The 14,729-nt window shown below is 36.8% G+C and overlaps 2 protein-coding genes across 2 annotated transcripts in view; one reads left to right on the top strand and one right to left on the bottom strand.

Annotated features, from left to right (window-relative positions):
* The window catches only part of LOC134670654 (histone-lysine N-methyltransferase SETMAR-like), a 311,101-nt gene extending 302,817 nt beyond the window's left edge, over positions 1-8,284 (top strand). The window contains exon 2 of the mRNA XM_063528468.1: positions 8,270-8,284. The gene's annotated coding sequence lies outside the window, so the exon portion shown is untranslated. The remainder of the gene's footprint in view (positions 1-8,269) is intronic.
* The window catches only part of LOC134670655 (uncharacterized), a 237,298-nt gene that overhangs the window by 196,945 nt on the left and 25,624 nt on the right, over positions 1-14,729 (bottom strand). The window lies entirely within an intron of this gene.

Genomic DNA, 14,729 nt, shown 5'->3' with positions numbered 1-14,729 from the left:
CTAAATGTAAAGGCACCTCTTCGTCTCACCGCGTGGCCATACATTTGCCGTCGCTGGTGTATTATATAAGGGACCCGGCGTAAAAAAACCGGGTCTTTTTTGGAGCGCCGCTCTTTTTGGAAGCGCTATTCTTTTTGGAGGCGTCAGTCTTTTGGAAGGGCTGTTCTCATCTTTAGTATTAACCCGAGGATGCCATGTCTCGAGGTGATGTGGATAACCGCTAAAACTATGAGTTAAAATTTGGATTTAATTTAGTGACGGTGTTCCTTGGACTGAAAGTATAGACAATTTTAAGACTGACTTTTTTAAAGGGAACTTTAATATTAAAACCTAATACCTTGTAACGTAGTACATTTTCCTAAATTTAGAATAAATATTTTGGGATGATTCATAATTAAAAGAAAAATACCTTTTATTATTTCAACGTTTTTAACAGTATCCGAAACAAACTATAATGATTGCACTTCTGTGCATAATCTGTTGTATTCAGATGCACCTCTTGATGTTTATCTGTTGTCGGGGTTGTCATATGAATAAAAATAATTGGAACTTGAGATATTTAGGTTGTCACTTCAGGAAAACTTTGTATGAATTAGGTATGATTTTTTAGATAAAAAATAATTTTGATGTAAAGCAAAATATAAAAATTACAGACTTACAAAGTGGCTCTGGAATGAAACAATATTAGATTTAATGATAAAAATATATTTCTTAGGCTCAGGAGTGAATTTGTCTAAGTAATTTAGTCAGAATTTTCGAAGGATTTGTGTCTTCAAGGGACTGCCACCCTACCATTTGTTTAGTTAGGCCCTCAGGGACTCCATATTGGAGGAGGTCATTCGAGAATGATATGCACATTTGATTCGGGAACCCCTCTGGGGAAACTCGCTCGCAAGAGCCCAATTTGTGGGAAGACCACACTTTCGACATGGTGGTCTGAAAGATGGAAACGGCTTGAGTCCTTCGGAAGCTTCACTGAGTGAGTACAAATTAAATATCGTGGTGATCAACTCCACAATGGCGCGAAACGTTGTGGGTTTGTTCTTAACCAGATCTTGGTTCTTTGCAGAGTGACTCCTGCTCGAGGGAAGGGAGCGCTCCGCCAGAAGTTTTAGCAGCTTCCAGTGCGGTGAGCCAAATTTCCAATTGTTTCATTTGTTCTCGGCCATAAAGGGCGTCGGCTAATATAACCTTTTCTCGAGTTTCAGGAGCCGGGATTCATTTATTTCATTCATTGAGTAATTTATTTCAGCATTATTACAAAAGCTTCAAAAATCTTAGAAGTCAATTTAGTTTTGGAGACCTCCTGGAGCGAGGGATTTAAGCACGCCATCTGCCTCTGCCACGTCATCTTGGTACCACGTGCGCGGCCCCTGAGCTCTACGTCTCCGCTCAGCATCTAGCTTCACGGGGGAAAGCAGCCTGTCACCCCGCTGCATCTGAGGAACGTTTAAATTCTGAGGTCGGTCCTTTCCATGTTTTAATTTTGTAGGGCATCAGCGCCAGCTGCAAAGTTTAGAGTAAATTTAGAATTTTGAGCAACCACTAAAGATAAAGACATTTGAAAATCCTGGTACATAGTATTTAGTATTAAAGTAAATTAGTTCTTAAATAAGTAGAATTCTGTGTGAAGCTTTACTCTGGACCTGTTAAGCGGCCCAGCTGTCCACTGAGCTAAGTTCTACCATTAAGTGTCATCAAATCAAGTTAAAGGTTCACACAGAAGTCGCAGGTTCGGATTAAAGTACAAACTTACCACTGGCAAGATCTTAGGTTTAATAAAGTTTCTTAAATATAAGTTTGTACGCTTTTTCATCTCCCAAAATAGGTTCCCCAGCAAGCAATTTTAGACACCACATTTTTACTATTTTAATTTCATTTTTTTTGTGCTAACGTGCTATGCTTTATTGAACAAGCCGGAGCTTTGCAATTTAATTTACCCTTTTAAAATAGCACGTTTCTACCTAACGGGAAACCTGTAATCCCTATACCTAATAAATATCGTCATATATCCATGGTGGTTTATGTATACATTTTACTGCAGGTGTACTTTCCAAAAACTGATATTGTGTTTAATATGGGCACGAGGTTGCCTACGATGTGCTTAGTTTAATTTCAACGAATAGTTACTACTGTATTTAATTAAGTACTGTCTTAGTTTTACTTTTCTATACTTTGTTACAACCCTAGAGGGTAAAATAAGTTAATATGTGTCTTGCCGTAGGAGGTCGCATATTAGTGTTATTAATTAAAGTTGTTTATTAAATAAATGTTGATTTTCATTTGAACATGTCATACGCTTGATGAGAATAGTATCCTGGCGTCCTATTTTAAATATATGGATATATTATATTCTCACTCCATAGTGGCCTGAACCGCGACCCTATCTTATACCCTTCGTTAGCCGTGAGTATTTTAGAATTTTTGAGTAGTGAGTACTTGGGGATTCTTACCTACTCTAAAGTACTACGGTGTCTTCCATAGTGTCTATCTTTAAAAATAAAATATTATAAATACTTCAGGATCACAATTCCAAGTGCCTATTACAAACTACCAGAAGGTGCATATAGTGGTAATAAAAATGTTGTTAAATTAAAGAAGTCCTTGTATGGTTTAAAGAAATCACCAAAATATTGGAATGATAAATTCAAATTCCGTGAAACGAGGTTTTCAAAGGCCACAAAGTGTCGTATACAATTCATTGATAATGGCACATCGCCCGACAAATATCAACTATTTCCATTCCGGACGATATGCGGCTGAGGAGGGACGTAGTGCATGTGCCTCGTATTCCCACTAGGAAGTAACGACGAGATTGCCATGTTTGCAGGCGTAAAAATAACACCAAGTCAGTAAACTCCGTGTGTGTCACTTAAGTGACAAGGGCTTGTGTTTTAAAGGGAGTGATTGGCAGTCTTTTGAACAACTTCTAGCAAGAGTTGTGTTTATCAGAATAACCAAGCGGCGTAACTATTAATAACGAACGGCAAACACATAATAGGTACAGTCGGGATAGAAAAAGGTTTGTAGTGGGGCCACACAGCTGACCACAGCTGATCAGCTGGCAAATAGATAAATTATAATTCATTTTCACGCTTCAATAATCATTGGCATTCCAATGTAACTCAAGACGACGAATTTAACCCTTTGACCGCCGTTGTCCGGTATAGAAGACAACGATAGAACGATACGCTGGCGCCGTCGTCTTGTATACAAGACACAAATTCAACCACTGAGTTAATGTGAAAATAATAACAATTGCAATTTCATTTACACTCGTGTTCATATTTAAGGTCTTTGTTTTTTCATTTATTTGCATTTTAAGCCGCTATATAAATCCCTTCTTTGATAATAAGGCATTTAAAAAAATTGCTCCAATTTTCAACATTTTTCATGTTCCTCGTCGCCGTTGTCTTGTATAAAAGACAGCTAGGGATGGGAATGTTAACTCGATATGGGAATTTGTAAAGTAAATATAAAGTCAGAAATATGTTTTTATCTAAGTATTTGAACACTTGTTAATCGCCAATTTTTTTCAACGAATAGTAGGTATAACTACTTACTAGAATACGTAGAACGAGAGTCAGACAGGCATAACTATATTTAAAGTTCAGGCAGCTTCTTTAGTTCTATAAACTAGAGTCAGACAAGTAAATTTGCCCTTGTAGATTGTGGACTATTTAATTGCAGAAGAGATAAATAAAAAAAATAATTGATGTTATTTTATAGCTTAGTGGGAAGGGATACACCGCAGCGACCGCTTCGCACAAGAGTGGTACAGGGACATACCTGTTTATCAGACTTTAGTTTTTTGTTATAACATTGAAGTTAATGTGTAATTTTTTTATAACAAGTCGTTGAACGTTTTTTTGATAAGAGTTTACCTATGTTAATGTAAACCAAACTGAAATTATAATGATAGAGTCTAATTCCGGAATAATATCTTCACTCATTAAAAATTCAACCCACGTGTAATTTTCACTAAAACAGTTCCGGTATATTGACTTTATCGACACATGATGCGCAGCTTTAACGTTACGCCAATAAAGTTTACGTACCGACAAGCGCTTACGCCGTTGACCTAGAGACTATTATTACTTGATCCGCGCGGAAACAGTCCTTGTCGATCTGCACTGCGGGCAGTCCATGCGCGCCGTTGTCTTGTATAAAAGACTTTTCGTACAGCCTAGTGCGGCGATATCACGTCTTGAATCGACATTGTTTAGTGGTTGTTTTTTATGTTAAATCCCTATATTTTAAACATTTTCGGGTGTAAAACATATGTTTAATTTTGGCAATTTGGAATTAAATTAAAACAGGATAAGAACAAAGCTAAAATAAAAAGATTTTTACCATAAATTGTAAATATCGATATCACTATTTGCAATCCCTAAACTTTTTATTAGTTGTTTACTTAAAATTTGCTCTGGCGTGTGAGTGAACGTCTTTGCGGACTAGGTCCGGCGGCCAAAAGGTTAATACAATTAATAATATTATGACTCATTGCGATTTTCCACATGACTGAACTCAGACAAAGGATGTAACTAGTATATAAGGCCAACAGTTTACTAATAAAGCGTTCATTATTTAACCGACTATAGTGGTGTTACTTTCTACCCTTCCGCATCTTTTCATGGCGACCCTGCCAGTCGGGCTGCTCGAGGCAGCCCCGGCTTAGACGCCGCCCACCTCCAGCCAAGCCGTACCCGAACCAAGCACCAACCCGAGGTCATGGGCAGCCAGCCCGCTAAAACCTACCAAAAAGGAAAGGTCATCATCGCTCCGAACGAGGCGTCCAACAGCGCAAGCACCAGCCAAGCTCACAGCGGCACAGTGACAATGATAACAATAACGATAACGGTAGATACCACGGGACAGAAAACTGCAACAAGATCAGTCCAGTGGGCCACAAAACAACCTGGTATTCACCGTCGACCCCAACTACCAACCCGGCCGGATCACCAACCGCCTCATGGACATAGCAGAGTCAACACTTCCAGGAAGCAGAACCGAAGCCGATACGTATGCCGCAGCCAAGCGAACATGACGACCAAAACAGCATCGAAAACCATAGAAGACGAAGGAAGAGAATATGAAGACGGACAAGAGAGCAAACACGCCAACTGATAAGTAATATTTCTTTTTTCTTGCCATCTTATTAAAGATACAATAAAATCACTATAATTATGATGATGATACATTAACGGCCACTTAATGGCAAAATATAACCATTTAATGAACACATCCTAAATTTTATAAAACTGACCTTAATCAGTAAATTTAATGCTTCTAATAACTAAAATTAAATTAAAAAAAAAAACTTGCAAATAATATATCAATATGCATGAAATATATATATATGGGGTGGAATCCCATCTGTCAGCATCGAGCCGCATTTTATTGCAGGCTTTCAGCTTTCCGATGCGTACGCATCTTTATACTAACGAGCAATTTCTCATATATAAAATGCGGCTCGATGCTGACAGATGTGATTCTACCCATACAGTGTGGAAAAATAAGTCGGGTCGGATAAAACTACCTTAAATCCTTAAGCTGGCTCATTTTACTTAAAGGAGACATTCCTTTATTTTTAAAAAGCATTAAATTTAAGCTCTCAGCACATGAAATTATTTTTTTCACATTCCCCTATTGTGAGCAAATATCAGAGGCAGAAAACAACATAAGGTAAATATATCTCTATACAATCTTTGTACATATAATAGTAAGTTTAGCATAATTGACACTAACAAATTTGTTAGTAAATACCATATGCCTATGGTGTTTTTGGGTACCTAAAGGTAAGTGTTGCCTTTCAAATTATTACAAAAGACAAATAGCTTTATTGCTATCCTATTTACTTGACATTTCTACCAAGAATTTGGCAGACAACTCTGCTCCTATTGAGCAGCCCAGTATGAACTTGGAATTGGTTCCAGTCATAACCAATGATTTAAACTACTAGCTGTTGAGACAAAAGTTTCTGTCTCTGGCAATTTAGAATTAAATAAATACAATAATGAAAAATACTGCAAACATGGAAAGTGCAATTATGTATTACTGAACATTGGTTAAATAATAATGTATTAATGCCTCAATTTAATAATCACCAGGTGCCAATTGCGGGTTCAAGTAAAATTCATAACGATGACGTTGAAGTCGTAGAGTCAGCATTTCTGAGACGTATTGTAATTTAATGTATATCATCAAAAAACGACTCCAATCTCAGATCTAACGATGCATTTATGAACTCTGTTCGAAACAAAATAAAGCAGCTTATAGATTATTCAAACATACGTGTGTAAAGTTAATTTTGAACTTATACGATATGAGATATGACATCCATCATTAAACTTTCTTACGGTCTTTGTTTCGAAATAGTGTGGAGTTAATATTGTATATACATAATTTATGTCCGCTTTTCTTGGTGAAGACAAAATCTTATAAATCTAAGGGTGACGTTTTACAGTACAAACTTACTTAGGTGTTTTGAACCTAATGCGAAACAGTACACAGAGCACTGTCGGCACAAGAAACATATTTTTTTTATATTTCTATCCAAATTAATACAAATGATTGTTAGTTTTAAATATGTATGTGTATATTGAATTCATACTACTTAATTAATAAACATAGCAAATTAACTAACAGTTATTCGGAACTATAGGCTGAAGAAAAACGACATGATATGACCATGAAGTTTTAAAAATCCTGTATGTGTTAAACTAAATACATATATTATGAATAAAATAAATAGTAAGCTTCATATTCAATAAAACAAAGTGTACTTAAACTCGGAAGATAAAAACATAATTCGAACGTGCTTTAAAGGCAGTTGACCTTAAATTAATTTAATTTAAATTCAAGATGATTATAAATAATCTGCTGATATGACGGACAAGTATTTCTTATTATATAACTTTATATTAATAAATCAAAATATAGTACGAGCCCCGATGCAAATTATTTCGTCTAGTTCCACGCAACAATTTTGTTTATTTTAATAAATTTTACAGTTTTACACATGAACATAAAATGACCCAGTATTGGGAACCATAATAGTAATGTTTAATGTAGTTTATTTTGATCGTATAATAAAATTGCATGAAACTTTTATTGCTGAAAAAACGTACTTTTCAAAAACGTTGTCCAAATCATAAGGTCTGTCCCCGATAAAAAGTGGTCAGCATTTAATAAAAAAAAAATATAAAATAAAAGACAACTGACATCTGTCACTTTGATTGTTAAATAGCGGGAAGAATAAACTATCGTTTAGGGCTATTTGGAGTTTATAAATTCGTAACATTTATAAAATGTCGTCTAGCCAACTGGACATCCGAAAAAAGATCGTGTACACCTACAACCAAAATGTCGGTATATCGCAAGGAAACTTAGCCAAATTATTAAAAGTTCCGAAGTCAACCGTGCAAAAGGTATTGGCTAATTATCAGTCCAGATTGTCTGTTTCAAGAAAAGGTGGTTCGGGTAGAAAACGCGGTCCTGCTGATAAAACTAAGGCAAAAAAAGTAATCGAGCATTTTAAGAAGAATCCAACTCTCTCTGTCCGTGACGTCGCCAGAAAATGTAAGGTATCGAAATCGTATGTCCAAAAAATCAAGCAGCGTGCAGGTTTACGATCGTACAAGGCAACTACAGTTCCTAATCGCGATGCTACAAAGGATAAATTATGTAAAACCCGGGCTCGAAAGTTGTATACAAAATATTTGACGAAGTTTGGTTGTATTTTGATGGACGACGAAACATACGTGAAAGCAGATTTTAAGCAATTACCAGGTTTGCAGTTCTATGTGGCAAATCAAAGAGGGAATGCCGATAAAAAATTTACAACAAAAAAACTTGATAAATTTGCAAAAAAATTCCTTGTCTGGCAAGCCATCTGTACATGTGGTCAAAAAAGCAAATCGTTTGTTACTACGGGTACGATTAACCAATCCATTTACACGAAAGAGTGTTTGAAAAAACGTTTATTGCCGTTTATAAGAAACCACACCGAGCCTGTCATATTCTGGCCTGATTTAGCGTCCTCACATTATGCCAAATCTGTTTTAGAATGGTACACTGAAAATAATATCTCCTTTGTACCGAAATTAGCAAATCCACCAAACTGCCCAGAACTCCGGCCGGTAGAGCATTATTGGGCAATAATGAAAAGAAAATTGAAAAATAGTGGTAAAATTGCTACAAATGAGCAACAGTTCAAAAGAATGTGGGATACGACATGTAAAAAGGTGACCGAAAGTGATGTACAGAGATTGATGGAAGGAGTCCGAAGCAAAGTCAGGGCATTTTACCAGTGTTAATTTGTTAAACAGGAGGTTTATTAATTTTAAAGAACACTAATAAAACTTTAATTTAAATAGCCCATGAAATTGTTTTTCTTAGTTTTTTTTCTAATTTGTCGTTGTAACACCGACCACTTTTTTTCGTGGACGGGCTTTATTGTCCTCTCCTACAGCACTGCTGCATGCATGGGCTCGAAACAAAATTGTCAGTACATTGGCAGAGCCCTGTTGCTTTCCCTAGTAACAGCCCTTTTCACATATGCGTCTGAACCGGCACCTTATCTACAACAACTTAAGAGTCTATTACGGATTGAACAGCTTCTAGACCCGAGCAAAATGGAATGCAACAAATGCACTCTAGAATTGTTGTCAAAAGATTGCATTAAATGCACGATATGCTCCGATAAACTACACTATGGTTGCGCTGGTCTCTATGAAACAGAGTTTTAAAAAATCCTGCCTATGAACATCAAAAAATAGCGATGTCCTAAATGTAAGTTAACAAAGAAAACATCTACAACGAACTCACCCAAGACTTCTGTCGTATTAAACGAGCAAGTACCAGACAATAGCGACAACCCACCATCGATTGTGAGCATAGACACAGAAACCCTGTTGGGGCAAATTAACGAAAAGTCGCAGCAACTTGATCAATTATCCCGGGACCTGCTTAGTATAAAAACGGAGTTATATGCGAGGATAGAGGAAACTAAAAACTCTGAGGAAACAAGCTAGAAAGCACAGTAACGTCCCTCCAAGCAGAGGTGGTCTCTACTGGGCACAAAAACCAGCTGTTGCACGAAAGATTGAACTCCCTAGACCAGTCCAAACACCAAGACCAAAGTAGAAAAGAACCCCCAAAAAATCAAATAGCCGAACTTTGTTCCCTATTAAAAAACTGGATGCAAACAGTAACGCTTTGCACTAAATGTCCTAACTGTGAGTTTTCAAATTCGGGACCGACCGCTTCCCCAGTCACCCAAACCGAAGATGCTCGTCGAGCCCGCGGGTACCATTCAACGAAAATTACCCCAGAGGTAACGGCTCCATCCATAATACCTGCCTCACCCGCGGGTACCAAGCGTAACAGGCGCCGCAGGAGTGGTAAGTCTAACTCTATGTCTACACCAAGACTAAACGTTACTACGGAGCCTGCAGTTAGTATTTAGCGCCCACAGAATTCCAGTAATTCCGTCCCCCGCTTCTAATGCAGAAGCAACATCTACGAAGGCCATCACGGACCGAACTTCCGCTAACATCAGTAATAGAAACAGAAGTAACAAGCTAATTATTAAAGGAAGCGGTGAGGACAGTACGGTTTTTTTCTCTTTAATGGTTGATTTATCACTTCTTACATAAGTTAAAGATGGCGGATAAGAAAAGGAAAGAGAGCCAGGATCAATGCAACATTAAATCGATGACGCTTTTTCTCTCGGTCACGCATATTAGCGCTGAAGGACGAGCCGCGTCTTGTTGGATGCGCTCCATTAGCGAATTTTATGCTGACTACGGGAGAGAAATTCGAAAAAAAGTAAGTATCGGTATGTTGTTGTTTAAATTATTTTTTTCTTTTTTTGGGTTTCGTACCTCAAAAGCAAAAAACGGAACTCATATATATAGGTTCACTAATGCGTCTGGCTGTCCGTCTGACACAACCTATTTTCTCCAAAACTACTGAACCAATTAAGTTGAAATTTGGTACATATACTTATGTAATTATGTAAACCACACGTGTGTAAGGTAAATGATACCATTATAAAACAAAGTTTTGCAAACTATAACCTGTTATACATATATCAAATGAAAGTGCTCATTGTGAGAATATAAAATATTTTTTTTTATTATTTAAAGTTATTTAAGAAAATATGCAAAAAATGGTCATTCCGTAATGTCCGAAACCCTTGGCACGCGAGTCCGACTCGCACTAGTACGGTTTTTTTCTCTTTTAATGGTTGATTTATCACTTCTTACATAGGTTAAAGATGGCGGATAAGAAAAGGAAAGAGAGCCAGGATCAATGCAACATTCAATCGATGACGCTTTTTCTCTCGGTCACGCATATTAGCGCTGAAGGACGAGCCGCGTCTTGTTGGATGCGCTCCATTAGCGAATTTTATGCTGACCACGGGAGAGAAATTCGAAAAAAAGTAAGTATCGGTATGTTTCTGTTTAAATTATTTTTTTCTTTTTTTGGGTTTCGTACCTCAAAAGCAAAAAACGGAACTCATATATATAGGTTCACTAATGCGTCTGGCTGTCCGTCTGGCTGTCCGTCTGACACAACCTATTTTCTCCAAAACAACTGAACCAAACCAACCCTTGGAACGCGAGTCCGACTCGCACTAGTACGGTTTTTTTCTCTTTTAATGGTTGATTTATCACTTCTTACACAGGTTAAAGATGGCGGATAAGAAAAGGAAAGAGAGCCAGGATCAATGCAACATTCAATCGATGACGCTTTTTCTCTCGGTCACGCATATTAGCGCTGAAGGACGAGCCGCGTCTTGTTGGATGCGCTCCATTACGCGTCGGTCGCTATCATTTTTGTAGAATAGCGACGAACGGCGGGTGGCGTCTTGATATTGAAAATGTCTCATTTCAATAAAGACAACGATGAATTATTAATAAATCTAATACGTTGTAATCCTATATTGTTCGACGCGTCTGACAAAGATTATAAAAATAACAATTTAAAGCACAGAAAATGGGAAAATATTAGTGAAACAATGAAAATTCCAGGTGAGTGTTTATTTACAATTTTACATTCTTAGTACCTATAATTACACCATATTTAATTGCCATGTCACTGACCCTTGAGGTGAACATATATAGTCTTTCAACTCATTTCTTAAATTTATTCCTGCGACTCCACCTACACCACCAGTCCGTCGAAGTGCCGTCAAATTGCTTTGATTCGTGTTATTGTTGCTGGTATTAGAGTTTGTGGGGTTTTCATTGCTTTTATTTTCCATTAGCATGTTATGAAGACAGCAACTTGCGAGAATTAAGTAGTCTACTGTGTCTGTGTTTTTGAGTAATATAGGTGTATGAAACACTCGGAAAACATTAGATAATATACCAAACGCACTTTCCACAGTTCTTCGTGCACGACTAAGCCTGTAGTTGTATTGTCGTTTAAGAATATCTACTTGACTTTGGGCATTAGAATATGGCTTCATAAGTCTAGGCAATAACTTGAAGCCCCCATCTCCTATGACAAAGTGTGGAAAATAAATATCTGAACCTGGTAATCTTGCGTCACCAGGAAAAGGAAATCCACCATGTTCGATCTGCTTTCCTAGTACCGATTTTGAAAATATACCACTGTCTCCCTCTTTTCCATAAGATCCAATATCGACGCATATAAATTTGCAGTCTGCATCCACTAAGGCCATTAACACGACAGAAAAAAAATGTTTATAGTTATAAAATAACGATCCACTGTTTGGCGGACATTGCACACGGCAGTGCTTTCCGTCCAAGGCACCGCAACAGTTAGGAAAATTCCATTTAGCTAAAAAGTTACTTGCAACATTTTTTAAAAGTTCTTCTGTCACTTGTGGTAAATATAATGGTTTTAAATGCTTACAAATAGCTCTAAATGTTGCATAAAATATTTTTGACAGATGTGAATGACAAATACGATACTGGTATGCTAGCGATCGTAAACTTTCTCCTGTTGCCAAGTATCTGAAACAGAAAAAATATAAGTAAGTATTAAACGTAACTTTAATGAAAACTTTTATTTAGTTTCAGATTTAAAAAAACGCTGGAAACATTTAAGAGATCACTATATGAAGAAAAAGAAAGCGGCTTCAGGCACTGGCCAAGCGAAAAATGATAATAACACATGGGAATATATGTCACAATTGACTTTTCTGTCACAAGCACCATCACAGCGACACACGCTTACAAATGTAGAATCAGAGGTTCAAATAAGTGAAGAACAAAACGAGAGTATATGTGAAGAAAACACACCTCAAAATACATCTCAAGATAGTGTGTATCTAGATCTAGATAAAAATATGAGTGTAGATTCTCCACAAAATACTGATGACTCGTTTGTGGAGCCTACTGTAAAAAAACGTAAAAAAACGAATGATTTAGTTTCTCTTTTAAAACACAGGCAAGACGAAAGAGCACGTGTTTTTGATAAATTATTATCAGACCCAAAAAAGTCTCCTATACACAAATTTTTTGAGTCGATGGCAGATATTGTTTGCGAACTTCCACCGCATCTTATTGCTGAGGCCCGCTTGAAAGTTTGTCAAATGGTTAATGAACTAGAAATAAAGAATAGCCAATCATTGTCATTAACACCTATGCCGTCAAGTTACGATTCTTCTGATAGTTGGCCTTATTAAATTTAATAAGTAAAGTAAGGTGAACCTAATTATGTATTATAAAAAAATGTTGATTTTTTGATTAAGCAAATAAGAACTGTCTAAGTATATGGCTACATATTTGTAAACATTAACTTTTTGTTAAATTTTGTTACCTGATGATAGGAAATGAAAGCTACCTATCTAATTTTCAATTACAAATAAATGATTATTTTTGTTTCGATTTATTTTATTAAATGTACATTTAATAATAATACGTATTATTAATCATACCTTATCGACACCGCTAGTTTTTGAGCCGGAGAAATAGGCACAGGATATTTATTACTTCGCTTCGTAGTAATATCACTTTCAATCAGATTCAATACTTTTGCAAACTGTTCTCGAGTTAGTCGAAAATAAGATGTAAATTTTTCTTCATTGCACATCAAGTGTTTGAGAACCAGGTTAAAAAATGCACCTTCATTTTCCCGATTTTTAAATATATCGGTTGGCTCTCTTTTATTTTTTGATAATATTAATATTTCATCGTCTTCTTCTTCTTCTAACAATAAAAATGTTAGTATTTTTCTATTCATTTCATTTAAAGCACAGCACACCAATTCTCAAAGCGGGCACAATGCGACTGAGCTCCTTCCCCGACGACGGGTGGCCGCGGGCCAGAAAACCCACGCACCCGCGACCGACGGCGTGTGGCACAGCGTGCGACGCACGTCCAGACGCCGCCGGTCGCGTGTGACGGGCCAGAAAAACCACGGCCTTAGCGAATTTTATGCTGACCACGGGAGAGAAATTCGAAAAAAAGTAAGTATCGGTATGTTTCTGTTTAAATTATTTTTTCTTTTTTTGGGTTTCGTACCTCAAAAGCAAAAAACGGAACTCATATATATAGGTTCACTAATGCGTCTGGCTGTCCGTCTGACACAACCTATTTTCTCCAAAACAACTGAACCAAACCAACCCTTGGAACGCGAGTCCGACTCGCACTAGTACGGTTTTTTTCTCTTTTAATGGTTGATTTATCACTTCTTACACAGGTTAGATGGCGGATAAGAAAAGGAAAGAGAGAGAAAGAAGAAAAAAAAAGTTACCCTTCTAGACGTAGCCCTTCTGTGCAATCAAGAGATAGAGATAGTAGCATACAAAAACTGAATAATAGTCCTACTTTTATCAGTTTTTGTATGCTATTTTTATTTACGACTTACATGTTCGTACAAAACATTATATGTATTATGTGGTTGTATTGCTCTATAGGTACTGTATTTAAATGTATGTGCTTAATTTAGGTCAATGGTCTTACTCTTACTCGGCCTCATAATCACAAGATTCTCGTACGTCTCACCTATACAATGTATGTGCGTGTCCAATTTTTGCTATCATATTATTATGATTGTATTCGTAAAGTATGTACTAATTTTCGATGCGTTAAAATGATTAATTATTTGAAGCCCTCTCTCTCAACACCATATAGTGCCTATCGTCCTACATTTAATTGTTCATTGTGTTGGAAAAAAATGTATTCTTTGTATTCTGTTACTGATTTGGCTGAAGTATTGCTTGATGAGAAGAGCCTGATGCGAATTAATGTATTTTGTGCTGCTTTGCGAAATAAAAATACATGTGTATTGTTTTATTTATAGATCTTGTTTAAAAGGTTCGCCTCCACTAGCCGGAATACAATTAAAAATAGAGTATGGATGGAGGTTGTTGCAGAAATAACACCCGATTTTGAGAATAAAAGCGTTAAAGAAAAAAATCTGATTGGTAAGGAAAACTGTAAAAGTATAAGTCGGTGATGTGTCCATGTTTTGATTTCAGGTCATCTTACTATTGAAAATCGTTACATACGAGCCGGCATCGTATGGCCAGTACACTTACCCGATGTGGGCGGTCGCCTGCTCCCAGTTGTGATCATGTTTATAATGGCCGTATGCAAAATCTGCGCAGGCCCTGATGAAGGCTCTATCATGGAGGTTTGTAGCTTTTTCAGCAGTTCCGTAGTTAGTATTGATCCGCTGATAAATATAATGAAAAATACTGCAAACATGGAAAGTATACCCACCTGGTGCAATTATGTATTACTGAA

This window comes from Cydia fagiglandana, chromosome 14, assembly GCF_963556715.1.
Source record: "Cydia fagiglandana chromosome 14, ilCydFagi1.1, whole genome shotgun sequence".
NCBI classification, from domain to species: domain Eukaryota; kingdom Metazoa; phylum Arthropoda; class Insecta; order Lepidoptera; family Tortricidae; genus Cydia; species Cydia fagiglandana.
The sequence above is the reverse complement of the archived record's forward strand: the minus strand, read 5'-3'. Positions and strand labels throughout refer to the sequence as shown.